The 17069-nt window shown below is 41.3% G+C and overlaps 1 protein-coding gene across 4 annotated transcripts in view; it reads right to left on the reverse strand.

The window, feature by feature from the left end:
• Positions 1–17069, reverse strand: part of GGT1 (gamma-glutamyltransferase 1) — a 336039-nt gene that overhangs the window by 119378 nt on the left and 199592 nt on the right. The window lies entirely within an intron of this gene.

A 17069-nucleotide genomic window follows, 5' to 3' on the forward strand; every position in this document is an offset into this window, starting at 1 on the left:
GAGGACCCCAGACAGAGGTCAGGCCTCCAGGAGCTACCTTAGATGCCTAGCTGCCTCTCTGCCTCTGCCCTCTATTCTCCTCAGCTGCTGATCCATGGCCAGGGTGCTCAGCGCTCCTATCTCACTCCGAACCCAGCGGACACTTGCCCAGGGACCTCCCTTCACAATCCCTTCTGAAGCAGCCCTCGGTCACCCAAACCGCCTCACCAGCAGCCCGGGGCCATCATGAGTCCCTGAACCTCCTGTCTCTCCCCTTGCTGTGCCATACTACTGTCCTGAAGATTTTCTCCTCTTGCCGTACCTTAATGTTGCCCTGTGTATCGTTTCCCTTTTGCAATGCCATATTTCCTCTCTATGAATGATTAATCCTTGCTGTGCCATTCTATTGCTCTAAGGATCACCTCCCCTAGCTGTGCCATATTACAATTGCGAGGATCATTATCCTTTACTGTGCCGTATTGTTGCCTTCTGGACGGTTCCCTTTTCTGTGCCCTATTTCCTCCCCATAGATCTTAACCCATGCTCCCATTCAACTGCCCTGAGGATCACTACCCCTTGCTGTGCCATATTACTGCAAAGAGGATCATTTTCTATAGCCATGCCTTATTGATGGCTTCCCTTTAGCTGTGCCATATTTCCGCTCTCTAGACATTTAACTCTTGCTGTGCCATTCTACTGCCCTGAGAATCACCACATGCTGTGCCCACTGCTGACTTCACCACCCAGGGCATGATGGGTCAGTGATGTCACGAGAGTGTGGGATCACCAGGTGACATCATCTGATGGCCACTCCCCATAGTTATACATGAAATGTGCACCATTTAAGCAGACAGATCGGCGGGCCACAGCGTTGGGGGGGGTCATTTTTTTTTTTTTTTTTTTTTTTTTTATGTTCAGTGGGTTGATGGCAGGAGCGTCGGCGAAGGAAGAAGTAGTAAAGAAGAAGATCAGAAGAAGAAGCCGGAGGAAGACCGAAGGAGGAAGGAGAAGGCCGGAAGAAGAAGTGGGGGAAGGGAAAGTCGGAGGAAGAAGCAGGGAAGGAGAAGGAAGAAGACGAAGACGACATTTTTAATAAAAGGACTAGTCAAAAACTGGCTATTATCTTTTGTCACACTACACTACTTTTTTTGGTGAATGGGTAGGGGTACGATGTACCCCATACTCATTCACATATGGGGGGGGATGGGATCTGGGGGCACCCTTATTAAAAGGGGGATTCCAGATTCCGACAAGACCCCCGCAGACCCCGACAACCACCGGCCAAGGTTGCCGGGAAGAGGCCCTTGTCCCCATCAACATGGGGGACCCCAAAGCACCCTCCCCATATTGAAGGCATGTGGCTTGGTATGGTTCAAGGGGATGCTCGCTTGTCCCCTCCCTTTCCTGACCTGCATGCTCAGATAAGGGTCTGGTATGGATTTTGGGGGGGACCCCACTCCATTTTTTTTTTTTAATTTAGGCGTGAGGGTTCTCCTTAAAATCCAGACCAGACCCAATGGGCCTGGTATGGACGGGGGGGGGGGGGCGCACAATGTTTTTGTCTGGATTTTTGAATAGTCTGATTTTTTTAATTCTACACCATAATATTATTAATGTTACATGAATACTTACATACCATTGCATACATTGCATTTGAAGAGTTAAAATTATGGATTAAACCAAACTGATGTGCATTGGCTAATTATGCTGCTGAGTACAATGCAAGTTTAGGAGGCGATACCATCAGTGGGATTCAAACCCACTGCTTTGAAGGTAGCAGGGCATACCACTACACTACAGAGCTGAGCACAATCATGCATAGAAAACACAATTACTAATGTTTGATTCTTTTCATTTTATACAATAATGTTTTGTATTTGAGGCATTAATATTATGGTAACAACCATGCTCATGTGGCATTGGCTATTAGGCATTCGCCTATTGTCAGCATATGCTGCTGATTAATACGTAAGCTTTGCGGTTTTTATTTTCACTGTATGTAGCTGGTTGCTAAGCAAGGGGCCACAAAGCTGGCCACTGCATCTTTAACAACCAAGTCATCAGCTGATAGGTGAATGTAAAAAACAAAACAAAAAATTGTCAGAAAAAAATAAATAAATAAAAAATAAATAATAGCGAAAGAAACAGCGTGGCGTCCCCCCTAGGTCTACACCAGGCCCTTCGGGTATAGTATGGATTCGGAGGCCCCCCCCCATGCCAAAAATGTAACAAAAATTATGGTGTTTCCCCCCCAAAATCCATACCAGACCCTTATCCGAGCATGCAGCCTGGAGGTCAGGAAAGGGAGAGGGCGAGGAAGAACACAGCAGTGGGAGAAGTTGGCGGCAGGAGAAGTAGGTGGCGGGAGAGACAGCGGCAGGACAGCTCAGAGTGATTTTACAATAAAGGACTTGTCAAATACCGGCTCTTGTTTTTTTTTTCCTTTTTGGGGTGAATGGGTACGATCTACCCGATACCCATCCACATGGGGGGGCCAGGAACTGGGTGCCCCCTGATTCTGATAAGGCCCCTGCCTTAAGACCCCGACAACCACAGGCCAGGGTTGTTGGGAAGAGGCCCTTGTCCCCATAACTTAGGGACAAGGTGCTTTGGGGGGGACCCCAAAGCACCCTCCCCATGTTGAGGGCATGTGGCCTTGTATGATTCAGGAGGGGGGTGCACGCTCATCCCCCCCATCCTGATCTCCAGGCTGCATGCTCGGATAAGGGTCTGGTATGGATTTTGGCCCCCCCCCCCACACCAAATTTTGTTTAAACTATTGTTTTTGTGTTTTTTTTTTTTTTTCTTAATTTGGTGCTTAGAGAGAATGCACATTTAGTTGACATATTTCATGGCTTACTTAGTGCACAAAAGAATTAGTAGAGCCCTGGAATTCAGCATTGGAGTAGGGATTTTCTTTTTTTTTTTTTTGGGGGGGTGTTCTTCCCCATTACACTTTCTCTTTTGTATGCAACTAGATTTAATACAGATTTAAAGGGGTATGAATAGTTTGCACTTCTAAAATATGTATTTTGAGTCTGCAAAAGTCAAAACGCAAAGTCCAAAAAAATCTACTTTTTATTTCAACATTAGTATAAACATTTGTTACATAACGTACTTGGGCCAAGTAAAGAAAAAAGGCATGGAAATTATGCTCTAGCATTTGACAATATAGTTAGAAGGTGCCCTGCTCAAAAGAGCTTACAATCTACAAGGGTATGACACTAAAAATTAGACACATTAAAACAAATCACATTAGAAAAGCAGGGGTACAAGCATGTTATTACAAGCATGACAAACCTTATTGGTGATCAGAAGTCCTCGCCCCAAACCCCAAAAAAACTTACATGCCAGGGATAGAAATCAAGCTAATAAGCATGACTCTCCCCAAACCCCTATAAAAGTTAAATGGCAGGATTCTCATAAGCAAAAAACAGACAAAATGAATACAAAAGCCAAAAAGTCAGCGCACAAACTACATTGACACACAGCAGGAATGAATGAATTAGCAGGAACCTTCCTTTTCATCTAAATCATTACATAGCATAGTTGTAAGTCTAACATGTGAGATTTAGAAGCAATCAAACCACAGTCTTAGTGGGGTGTGGGTCAGGAATTATGCCCCCCCCCCCCCAAAAAAAAAAAAAAAAAAAAAAAAAAAAAAAAAACACACACCATATATCTATTTGTAACCCAATATACACAGTGCAAACAAAGATTCTGGCCTCTCAGGCCAAACACCCGCTACAAATGCAGGCCTTTAAATAACCTAGCTAAGATTGCTAGCACAACCTCCAACCAGTGTAATTGTTTCTGTCTCGAGGCAAACCTCAAATGCTCACACCTGTTCATTAGGAATACACACTCTTTACAAATGAAAAAATGCCTCAGCCGATATATCCGCGCAGGGTAAACCTACAAATAACAAATGTTGTAGGCTCTGGCCATGATCAGTGATCCCAAAAATCTCCAAATCAAACTTGTACGTTGTTGGGCATGTGGAGGGTCCAAAACGAGAAAGGACAACTTTGTGAGCGCTGCTTCAGACAAATTGGTGACAAAGCGCATTTCTCATCCATCATAAGCATACGACATTAAAATATGTGGACAGGATCACACCAGGCTTATACATCCATATCTGGGGCAAAAACCCCAGTTCTAGATTTGGTGCAAATCCACACTTGCTTGATTTATAATCCGATTTCTTGGGGTTCCATTATGCGAAACCCATCAAAAATGTAATCACTGGTGAAAAAATAAAATTTTTACAACACAACGGAGGAAGAACATACAAACCTCTAGCCAGGGAGCAGGATTGGGATTTGAACCAAAGATCTCAGTGCTGCTAGGCAGAAGTGCTAACCTTTTAACCACTGTGCTGCTACAAGTTTGTAGGCTGCATCTCTGTGGTGTCAAACTGTCCTAAGTCCCAGGGTGAAAGAAGTTAATCAATGCAGACGTACTGTGGAAGGCCAGAGAGTCAATGAACAACCTGTTTCTGGCATATGCCATCTGTGGCTGGATATTGCTACTGTCAGCATGCTGAGTGATAAACAGCTGTCATTTTGTGGGTTTTGGCTTGGTAAGAGGATGCAATTAGTGGTGATGGGGAAATGTTAAGGCTGTCCTAGTCCTTGCCCATGGAAAAGATATGACACAATTTGCAATGGAATTCCACCACCTATATGTCCAAAGAAATGCAGTATATGTGTATTTATGTGTAGCTCGGTGGCTTACAGGTTAGCACTTCTGCCTAGAAGCCCTGAGGTTCTGGGTTCAAGTCCCAAACATGCCACTTCATGTAGAGAAGTTGTCTGTTCTCCCTATGTTGTTAAACATAACTCCTGACTCAGGGCCTTACATAAATTATCTCTAAATAAATAATTTAGAGATAATTTATGTAAGGCCCTGAGTCAGGAGTTATGTTTAACAACATAGGGAGAACAGACAACTTCTCTACATGAAGTGGCATGTTTGGGATACAAACCCAGAACCTCAGGGCTGCTAGGCAGACGTGCTAACCTGTAAGCCACCGAGCTGCTACATGTGGAACCCTCCTACATATAAATACAGGGGGTCCCCCTAGTTACAAACATCTGACTTACAAACGACTCCTACTTACAAACGGAGGGAGACAACAGGAAGTGAGAGGAAATCTACCCCTAGGAAGGGAAATTCACTCCTGTAAGAGCTATTATGGGGAAAAGGTACCTCCACTGATGCTTTATCACCAAGGCTTGTTTCCACAACAACCCAAAATTTTCAAAATCAAATTGTCATTGGGACAGAAAGTGAGGTGAAATCTTCTGAACAGGGGCACACACAGCAAAACAAATGTTACAGGAATGTTAACCTCTCCCTATGCTATCCAAAAAGCTTAAAAATTGTTTTTTTGGCTGGAGCTACACTTAAAATCTGTACCTGTTCCGACTTACAAACAGATTCAACTTAAGAACAAACCTACAGTCCTTAACTTGTTTGTAACCCGGGGACCCCCTGTACACGTATACTGCATTTCTTTGGACATATAGGTAGTGGAATTACATTAGTCAGGAGTTATTCTTCTTGAGTTATTCTGTGATATTTGGTGGTTCTTGGTGTGCGAGTGTAGAATAGTAATGTTACCCTCTGAATTTTGGGAATGCCATTTTTATTTCTGATGTTGGTACACATATCACATTTTTTGGGCTAAAATTATGATCATTTGGAAGTAAAAAATAAAAAACACTCATTTTAAATTTGCATCAGAAAATGGTATTTGTGGTTTATAAGACACCTGTGTGAGTTTGGGTAAGGATTTTTGTGAGATGGACAGCAACAAGAGACAGGGAAAAATATATTTTACCAAAACATAAAAACATTACACATTCTAGCATTCTTAGGCCCCTTTCACATGCTGTCCGTTTTCGTCCGATCTCTGCATAGGAATCGGCGGCGCTCGACAGGCCTCTCCCCGCTCAGTGAGCAGAGACGGACCTGTCATCCGCCGGCTCAGTGGAGATCAATGGAGAGATCTACCGCTGAGCTGGCCGACTCCGCTGAAACGGATCTGCCTCGTGTAGAAGGGGCCTTAAAAATAAATAAAGAGAAAAGAAGCAACATTGTTGAAAGGACAATTTCTTTGAGATAGAGATACATCAGCGCTATAGTGAATTCCGTTTGGGTGCTAATTACCGTGATTGCGGCATTTTAGTGCTAATTACCGTGATTGTGGTAATTTTGCCACTAATTAGCACTATAGTAAATGACCCCTATTTTGTTTGTTTCTTTGCAGCCTGAAATGAATAGAGACACATTTTTTTGTTTCATCCAGCTGTATTTCTTCAGTGCAAATTACAGTATAACATCCACGTGAAAGATATAACCGCAACATGTTAAAAAAAAAAAAAAAAACACACAGAATTGTGGAGTTGGAAAAAGGATCACCCCCTCCTAAAAATGACTTGAAAACCCAATCAGTTGTAGCCAATCACCTTCTCAATGGCACACAAAGCCATTTTACTTTCAACTCTGATCAGCTGTAGTCATCATGAAAATAGCTTTCCTGGAGAGTTTCAGTCCCTGGTAGTGCAACTGAAGCAAACAATCAACTATGGGTGGCAAGGCACAGTCAAAAGATCTCCGGGATAATGTTGTGGACTGGCACAAGTCAGGAGATGGATACAAAAAAATGGCAAAGATTTAATCAATGCCTAGAAGCACGGTGAAGTCTATTATTAAGAATTGGAAGGAATTTGGTACAACGCAGACCCTCCTTGGATCAGGACGTCGCTCCAAACTGGATGAAAGAGCCAGGAGGAAACTGGTCAGAGAGGTTACCAAGAGGCCTACAGCAACTCTAAAGCAGTTGCAGGAATTTATGGCAAATTTGGCCATTGTGTGCACGTGACAACAATATCACAAATTCTCCACAAATGTGGCTTATATGGGAGGGTTGCAGGAGAAAGGCCACTCCTCAAAAAAGGCCACATGCAGTCATGACTGAGCTTTGCCAAAATGCACCTTGAAGATTCTGAGGCAACGTGCAAAAAGGTGTTCTGGTTAGATGAGACTAAAATTGAATGATCTGGCCTCAACACCAAACAATATGCCTGGCGGAAATCCAATACAGCCCTCAATCCAAAGAAAGCCATTCCTACAGTAAAGCATGAAAGTGGTAATATCCTGTTATGGGGGAGTTTCTCTGCAGCAGGGACTGGTGCACTTTTCAGGATAGAAGAAAAAACGGATGGAGCAATATACTGTGAAATTGTTGCGGAAAATCTGCTGCCCTCTTCCAGGAAGTTGTCAATGGGAATGATCTGGCCTCAACACCAAACAATATGCCTGGAAGTTGTCAATGGGAATGATCTGGCCTCAACACCAAACAATATGCCTGGCGGAAATCCAATACAGCCCTCAATCCAAAGAAAGCCATTCCTACAGTAAAGCATGAAGGTGGTAATATCCTGTTATGGGGGAGTTTCTCTGCAGCAGGGACTGGTGCACTTTTCAGGATAGAAGGAAAAACGGATGGAGCAATATACTGTGAAATTGTTGCGGAAAATCTGCTGCCCTCTTCCAGGAAGTTGTCAATGGGAAGAAGGTTTACCTTCCAACATGACAACGACCCAAAGCACACAGCAAAAATTACCACACAGAGGTTGAAGGAGAAAAAAGGTGAAGGTCTTTGCATGGCCTAGTCAGAGCCCAGACTTAAACCTCATTGAAAATCTGTGGAATGACTTGAAGACTGCAGTCCACAAACGGTCACCATCAAATTTAACTGAACTTGAGCAGTTCTGCAAAGAAGAGCGGGCAAATATTGCAAAGAGTCTAGATGTGCAAAGTTAGTAGAGACACATCCCAACAGACTATAGGCTGTAATTAAAGCAAAAGGTGGTTCAAAAAAATACTGACACAAGGGGTGATCCTTTTTCCAATGTAGCGATTCGGATTTTTTTTTTTTTTTTTTTGACATGTTGGTGTTACATCTTTCACTTGGATGTTATAAGTTGCACTGAGTAAATACAGCTATATAAAACAAAAACCGTGTCTGTCTTCACGTAAGGCTGCAAAGCAACAAAATGTGATTATTTTAAAAGTGGGATGATTCTTTTCTATACCCAGTGTATGTGCAAATTCGCTACTAATATGGTTTGTACATTGAATGTGCTATTAATAATCTTTTCTTATATAAAGCTTGTATTATTTCCAAACTGGTGTGCATCTATATATTCATGGATAATGTTAAATGCTGTTTGCAGTAGTTCCATCTGCTCCCAAATTACTTTGATTAGGTTACTGGTTAATTTGGCAAGAAGGGAATCCCCTCTGTTTACAGAGGCCCTGTCCTGGGTGGAAGCACTGCTGATTTAACAAACTCACTCTTCCACTTAGTGAGGGTTCTGGTTCTTATATTTACCTACCTTTCATTGACTATAATATACAAACTGATTTATGTAATATATATATATATATATATATATATATATATATATATATATATATATATATATATATATATATATAGTGTAGCCATGGTGTTGCAGCTAATAACAAACAATCCACCAATTCACCCCACTGCCAGATTTCATACATCACTTCCAGAGCCAATGAACAGTCTTTTGCTGGTTTTATTATTTTTGTGTAGCAGTCACTACCTAAAGGTAGGTGATCTAGAAGTGTTCTAGTGACAGAATCCAGTTTCAGGCAAATTTAGCCAGGCCTGTGTTCCTATTCCAGGCCTGTTTGTTTTGATCAAGGAGAGTGGGAGTGTTAGTATAGTGGGAGGTGTGATCACCTGCATTGTGGCTCAGAGATCCTCTCCTGTTTCAGTGGAATTTTTCTGGAAGGGAGGTTGGACTTGAGACCTGAGTGGCAGGCAGCTCATGTGGGGGGCTCTGACCCAATCATTAATTTGCATTGGCAGAGGGCAGGCCTCCTATATAAAAGTTGGGGTCACATGCTTCCAGGCTCTCCTGTGTGAGGCACAAGAAAGACAGCATGGCATGCTGAGGGGCCATACCGGGCAACCCCATGCAGGGGGGATGTGCTGTGTGCGTGGAGGAGGGATGGATCTTCATCCCTGTGGAGTGCATCAGGTTGCTGTGGTCGGGGAACTCAGTGCTTGATGGTAAAGAGGATCCAATGGAGGAAGTAGAAGTAAAGAGGCGGAAGTGAACCCGCTTATCGGATTCCTGTGACTGAAGAACATGGGACTTTGATATGAAGAGAAAGTCAGTGTAACGTTCAAAGAAGTAAAAACGCTAGAGAGAGTAGCATAACAAACTGTGTGACTGTGGAACACAGTATGGACAATAATGGATGGGCTGGAGCAATAGTCAGTCGTTTTATTATGTGTTCAGTTCACATTTCTATAACTTCCAAAGACTGAAGGGTGTTGGTATGCGGGTCATGAAGAAGGTGGTGCAGCCCTTCGACCTTAGAGGATTAATACCCCAAAGGAAGCACATCAAGTAGGGCAGAGAAACTATTCAGAGTAGTAAATCTTCAGCCAGATAGACTGCAGTGAGAATCAATACAAGGGAATCATTCAGAGTGATTCGCCTTGTTAACTGGAAGTAATAGTCTATCTATCCTTTTTAATTCTTTATGGGAATCTCATACATCCCTGATATCTCTCAAAGTTTCATCCCATCAATAAAAGCAAAGAAAAAAGGAGTAATTGACTGTTATGTGTCTAAGGATTGACAAGGGGATGGGGCAGGGTGAATGGCAGATTGAACAACTAATTCAGCAGCTCCTTCAGGGCTGCGCTACATTTGTTTTATTGGGGGGTACAACTTGGATAGGGATTGGGAATATGGGATGCCCATAGGATTTATTATTGCATCATATTTATAATCTGAGCACAACAGCACAATGTTAGAGCCAGAAGATTAGATGTGCATGGACATTGAATGTGAATCTCCTACATCTCCATGCAGACCGTTACTCCTCCTGCACTTGTTTCCTTCTACCCACACTAGTTTCCCCCTGCTCAAACTTGTAGTTACAGTATTAAAGTATGTCACATCTTCTTCTATTGGGTAATAGGGACCCACTCTGAATAAGCCCCTCTACAGGCTCTGGTTGCTCGCTACTTGTTCTGCAGAACCTCTCCCCAGAGGCCTAGTAGTTTAAAAGCATGACTTAGATGGTGGACTACGGTTTCCAGCCAGCCCAACTTGCAAATCCTGTGCCCTCAGGCCACATCGATTTGACACAGATCCCCACAGTCTCGCCTCTGATCCAGGACTCCCCATCATCCACTGTGTGTATGATGAAGACTCTGCTAATGACCGTGTAAAAGCAGAGTTCCCTCACAGGACTTCCTGGCACATCCAGCCCTCCACTGTGGTAACACTCACTGACCAGTGTGGTAACACTCACTGACCTTCCACTGCCCTGAGTCCTTGATGAGGAACTTGACTGGATCATGCGTTCCGACAGCTTCACCTGTCCCTCTGCTCCAGAAGTTCCCTACCACCGACCGTGTGGTGGCAGAGACATTGCCAATGACCGTGTAGAGGCAATGTTCCCTCACAGTTCTCCCCGAGCCTTCTCCTGTGATCGGCACACCGATGGGTGTCCTCCTGCTGCTGCCTAGCATTCCATTCCTCACTTCACTCAGCCGACTTCTCTCCCTCAGTGGCATATCACTTCAGCTAATATAGGAGGTCTGCCCCCTGCCAATACCAGATGGGAATTGGTCAGGGATCCCACATGAGCTGCCTGCCACTCCAGTTCCAGGCCCAGCCCCTCTTCCAGAATCTTCTCTCCGATAGCAGGGGAGGCGGCCCAGAACTAGAGCACAGGTGGTCACATCCACTGCTAGTCTGACCACTCCCAGCCCCTAGATCAAAACAGAAATGCCTAGCTTGCAGCATAGGCCTGCCTAAATTTGCCTATTCTGAACCCTAGTAAAATAACCCTTACTAGCACCTACCTACTGGTAGAGTGTGCTACAATTGTATAAGTATATGTTGTACAGATGGTTGATATTAATCAAGGGATTCCTATGGTATGTCAGCGTAGTTGTTTCATCTTGTATTTCAACAGCCAGGCCTCAGTGAGGGGAGTGGAAGCTAGCTTTCATTAGAAGAGTCTGTAGGACAATAAGACTCAGCGGAACTTTAAATGAACCCTTTTAAAGATAAAGTTGGGGTCAGATTTTAGGAGTAAAAGCTAGGAACAGAAGCACAGTTGGGCAAATTTGCTTCAGACACACCACGAGGAAGCTTCTCACACACACACACACACACACACACACACACACACACACACACACACACACACACTTCAATCTTCATATTAGGACTATAACTACATTATTGGTGTTATTTTTACATTCTACATTTTGATATTGTTCTTGTAATATTTTGCTATTTTATTATTGAATTAATTTGAGTTTTTACACAAGAACTGAACAGACTTTCTTGGAACTTTTCTCATCATTATAAGCTATTGAATATCGATAATTTCTAACAGTACCCAGGACCACTCATCTGTCATTGCCATTACAGCCCCATAATTACATTTATTTTACATTATGAGAGAAGTCGAGTAGATAAATAAAAATCCTTCTTGAGTAGGACAGCCAAGAACTCAAACAACATATCAATTTTCACTGGATTGAACATGTGAAGGGGAAATCCAGATTATACACCGCTATTTCCAAAATAATGCAAAAGCACCAATTCCTACATACCAGTATATTGCATGTTGTGAACTAAATAAAGCTGTAACATGATATAAAATGTGTTACACAACAGAGACCCATTTGTTATTGCTACAGTTGCCAATTAGCATTTTGTCACCCAATGGGCCAGCGCTGCTATACCGCCAGCAAAGCGCCGCCACTTATGGCAAGTTTACAGGTTCTAAAGCAGGAGACTCTCTCTCCAGCAATATATTAGTGGCATGTTAGAGATCACAGACCAGTAACTAGCAAAAACAAACAACAATTATTTTAAGAGTCATATCTTTAAAGCAGTGAATCTGACACTGAGCAAACAGTCGGTAGCAAATTCTTCCATGTTCATGTATTTTAAATGACAATGACTGATTCAACACCAGAGAATGCTTGGTGGAAGTCAAATTCACTGCTTTACAATCAAACTACTAAGAGTAATATAGTAAGTACATAATTAGGAGGCAGTCATGGCCTAGTCAGTAAATACTAAAAGCACTGACAAGTGTGTTCTGCATATCTGCAGCTTTCAGAATTATTTATTTTTCAAAGAAAATGTAAAACCACATACTGCTTTTATAAAGAGTTAAAGTCTAAGTCCAGGCATTACCCCTATTTACCCCCAAACCTCTCTTCCTTCCTAGAGCATAGCCCAACATTTTTTTAAATTTTACCTTGTTCCTGTAGTTTAGAAACAGATTTTATTATTTCCTATGATATTATCACTTGACTTGTAAAACTTCTCATGGGGCAGCTGCTAGAAGCTCAGTTCCTACACATGTAGGCATGCCCCATAACTACTTCATCCAAGAGCCCTTTCCATCACATAGCGTATGGCCAGACTTTTGGAAGTCAAGTAAAGAAAAGTGTGAAAAAGATAAAATTATTGCCTTTTGTACAAAGATAGTCTAAAATGTCGAGGACAGATTTGTTCATACCCATATAATTAATGGGATCATAGTGATATTACAAAGTCTTTTCTTTAATTAGTATCACACATATCTTCAATCATGTAGTCATTCAAATGGAAAAAAGTGGTCACGCTGCTTATGGTACAATGTGTGCTCCACACTGAACATGGACCAGAGAAAGCAAAAGAGAGAGCGGTCTAAGGAAATCAGAAATAAAATGATAGACTAGTATATTAAAAGGTAAAGACTTTAAGACTGTCTCCAAGCAGCATGAGGTTCCTGTGACTACAGCTTTAAATCTTAAGAAGATTAAGACCCCTTTCACACTGAGCCGCCCTGGGCATCAGCGGTAAAGCGGCACTATTTTTAGCACTGCTTAACCGTCGTTTTAGGGGCGCTATTCATCTGCTAGCGGGGCGGTTTTAACCCCCGCTAGCGGCCGAAAAGGGGTTAAATCAGCCCGCAAAACGCTGCTGTAGCAGTGCTTTGCCGGCGGTATAGCAGCACTGCTCCATTGTTTTCAATGGTGAGGAACGGTGTATTCACCGCTGCAAAGAAGCTGCTGGCAGGACTTTTTGTGATGCCCTGCCAGCACAGTGCCCCTGTGTAAAAGCACTCAGGCTTTCACACTGGGTTTGCAGCTGAGGCTTTTTTCAGGCGCCTTACAGGCGCTATTTTTAGTGCTGTAGCGCCTGAAAAACACCTCAGTGTGAAAGGGGTCTAAGGCTAGACATGTGCGGTTCGTTATGAAATTAATATGCGGACAAATTTTTTTGGATATATCCGAATACCCGAATTGCAATATAAACAAATTTTACTGAATGCCCCGAATAACGTAAACGAAATTCATGCATATTTCGGAAATTCAGATTGAATTGTAATCCAATTGTAAATTCGAAAAAAAATTTGAAATTCCGAATTGAACTAAACAAAATAACTAGATTAACGAATCAAAACTAAACTAATTTTTTCGTCATGCACATGTCTAATTAAGGCCATGGGAGTGCAGCCAACCTCCCTGGACATGGTTGCAAGAAGAAAATCAATCACGGATTTAACAGAAGTATAGTGCAAATAGTAGACCAAGAGCCAAGGAAATTTTTCAAAGAAGTACAAGCTGAATTCCAAGAAAAAAAAAAAAAAAAAAAAAAGGTACTTCAATTGCTTTTTGAATAATAGTGGAAGGAAGAATCCACTATAGAAAAGAATATATAAAAAGTCTAGACTAGAATGTGCTAAAATGCAAAAAAAAAAAAAAAAAAAAAAAAAAAAATGAAGCTTTCAAAGAAAAGATCACCAAACATACTGTGAAATGTGGAAGAGGCTTTGTTATGTTTTGGGGCTGCTTTGCGGTGTCTGGCACTGGGTGTCATGAATCTGTTCGAAGCACAATGAAATCTTGAAACTATCAAATAATTCCCAAACAAAACGTATTGTCCAGTGTCATAAAGCCCGGTCTCAGTCAGAGGTAATGGATCAAATTGTGGACTAATTTGATGGTACCCTTCCAAAACAAAAAAGGAAGAAACCACAATTTACTCTGAAATAACTTACCTGCGAAGAAAAGAAAATGATGCTATCATAGTGATGAATAGTGTAAAAATGTAGCGCATGGTGAACATACATAAATACCATAATGGTAGTGAGTACAACATAGTCCACATAACCAGAAGTCCTTCGACAAAGTGTAGTAAACTAAATATGTGACAAAAAAAGTCTGAATTGCCAATGGCAAACAGGTAAGTGATGTGCTGTCCAGTTGGGTGTGAACATATCACCCCGTTTGCAAAGCTTTCCATGCAGGAGTGGCCTGCCAAATGGGAAACTATAAAATCTAAAAGCTAGGCATGCCCTGGCTGAATATTAAATGCAACAGACTGCAAACCATTCACCCATCTGCATAAGGCATTGGAGTTCCAATGTATGTACTGTATGTCCTGTTACTTTCTAATAAAAGAGTCTTCAAATTTCCACTTTTCTCTTGCATTTGTTAAATTGATGCAGAGATCATGAAAAGTCTAAAACAAAGTCTAATGACCTAAAACATTTCTAGGTGATGCACCTTGTAGTAGTCTTCATACCTATTCCTATGTCCCTGTGAAACCTCCTTAAATCCTGTCACACTTTGAATGCCAATCACTCAGTCATGCAACATTGTACCCATGTCAATGTTGAATCCTTATTGAGACAGATAGAGCTTTTCATTTAGTGGAATTTATTCGCTACTGGGCGTTTTTTTTTTATTTTTTATTTGCGATATAAAACTAAAAAGTACCCAAAATTTTGAAATAAAAAGCAAGTTTTTCTTTGTTTCGGTAATAAAATTTTGCAAATAATCTTTCTTCATAAATTTAGACCAAAATGTATTCTGCTACATTTCTTTGGTAAAAAAACTCAAATCAGTGCATATTATTTAGTCTGTGTGAAAGCAATAGTGTCTAAAAACTTTGGTGTATATATCTGAAAATTGATCAGTCCTGATGTACTGTACTAAATAGTCTCCTTTCCCTACAATGCCAGCACAGTACAAATACCCCCCAAATGACCCCTTTTTTGGAAAGTAGACAGACCAAGGTATTTAGCAAAAGGAATGGTGAGTTTTTTGCAGTTGTCATTTTTTGCCACAATTTTTTGGAAAATAAAGAAACTAAATAAAATTAGTTTTTTTCTTCAATTTTTTTTTTTTTTTTTTTTTTACATACTGTCACCAGAGCAGTACAGTGTCATCATGTGACAATGATTATGGATATTGGTGACAGTAATATATATTTCAATTTTTCTAACTTTGTTTTTTCCCTTTTTTTTTTTTTTACATTTTTTTCTATGCTATGTGTACTGCTCTGGGGGTTTGATCAGGACTTTTTTTCACTATGATTGTGAGATTGCCATTGTGATAGCTGTGATTGGCTATAGCCATCACATGGTACAGGTCCGCTATGATTGGTCCCTGTACCATATCACAGAGATCAAAAAGAACACAATTAATGGCTATGAATGAAAGCCATTGTGTACTATTGACATTTGATCGCTGTCAAAAGATTGGTCACAGCGATCTCATAGTACCAGGGCCAGCACAGTACGATCGGTCACAGCGAGTGACAGATCATGCTGCTGTGTGCCCCCTAGGGCGCAGACAAGGCATGCACCTGGAGGGCGTCATATGACATCCACTCAAGATAGTAGTGCTCCCGCCCAGCCTATTTTAAAAGGGAAAAAAAGTGAAAGAACAGCATGCACCTAAACCACCTCACGTTATATTGCCTCCAACAGGATAATGATTGAAAACACACAGCTAAAAAGGCTCAGGAACGGCAAAGAACTATTCTTATGTGGTCTTCTATGAGCCCTGGTCTGAATCTTATTGGACATGTATGGAAAGAGCTGAAACATTCAGTTTGGCAGCCTTCCCAACCTGAGACAGCTGGAGCAGTTTGTTCAAGAAGAGTGAGCCAAACAACCTGTTGGCACGTGCAGAAGTCTCATTGAAAGCTATAGAAATCACTATAAAGGTTATACCATAAAATATTGGGTTATGGTCCCATAATTTCTGTCCATGCCATTTGCAATTGTTTTACCATTTAAAATATTCTGTTGAATCAAAAGCAAAGTCTGATTTTCTTTAAATATGGAATACATTATGATGGATGACAATTTGTTTAGTCAGCTTCAAGGTATAATAGAAAAAAATGTGGTATATATTTTTTTTTCATTGAAGGGTACCAACAAATTAATCCACAATTGTAGGTTTTATTAACTTGCAATGTACCTCTTAAACTTACTAGTAAATGGGACTACTCCAAGAAGAATCAATTTTCCAACACAGCCACATCCTCTTTGGATATCATAAACCCCTGCTATTCTGACAGTGTCTAATTACTCTCTGTGCTGGACCGGATATTCTGTTCCTCCCTACATAAACTTGTATGTGAATGAGTGAAAGGGAATATTATTTCACTTGAGTGAGAGCTCTGGGTCTGCCGATACCATATCCAAGATGGTGGTGACCAGTATCAATCTCAGGGCTTTTGGATGTCTACACAGGTTAGGCTTTTACAGACAAATAAAATATTTTATGGACATGAATGGTCTGGTGACAGGGTCTCTTTTTTATTATATAATAAGCATGCCAAGAATGCCTTTGTGCTTTTAGTGCAGTAAACTGAAACATTCAGAATGTCATAATTCATTAATGGTAAAGTGTAAAATGTTAAACATTTCCCTGTGTCACCCATAAATTGCTATCTAGTGGTTAGTGATATCAGGGAGTGAGGAGTTAGGTTAATTAATAGAATATCTCACATAAATTTTTAAGTAGAGTGAGGTAAAGGTTAGAACCTTTCTCAGATGTTTGTTGTATCAGTGTCTTCCATACCTATGATGCTTGTTGCCTTCAAATGTAGGTCTGGCCCAAAAACTTAATTTTTTTATCATTAACTTTTTTGGATAGAGTGGGGAAGCTAAGGATGCTGTCAAATTTTTATTGCTATCCAGGACTGCATTAAAAA

Source organism: Aquarana catesbeiana, linkage group LG01 (assembly GCF_042186555.1).
Source record: "Aquarana catesbeiana isolate 2022-GZ linkage group LG01, ASM4218655v1, whole genome shotgun sequence".
In the NCBI taxonomy this organism is placed as follows: Eukaryota; Metazoa; Chordata; class Amphibia; order Anura; family Ranidae; genus Aquarana; species Aquarana catesbeiana.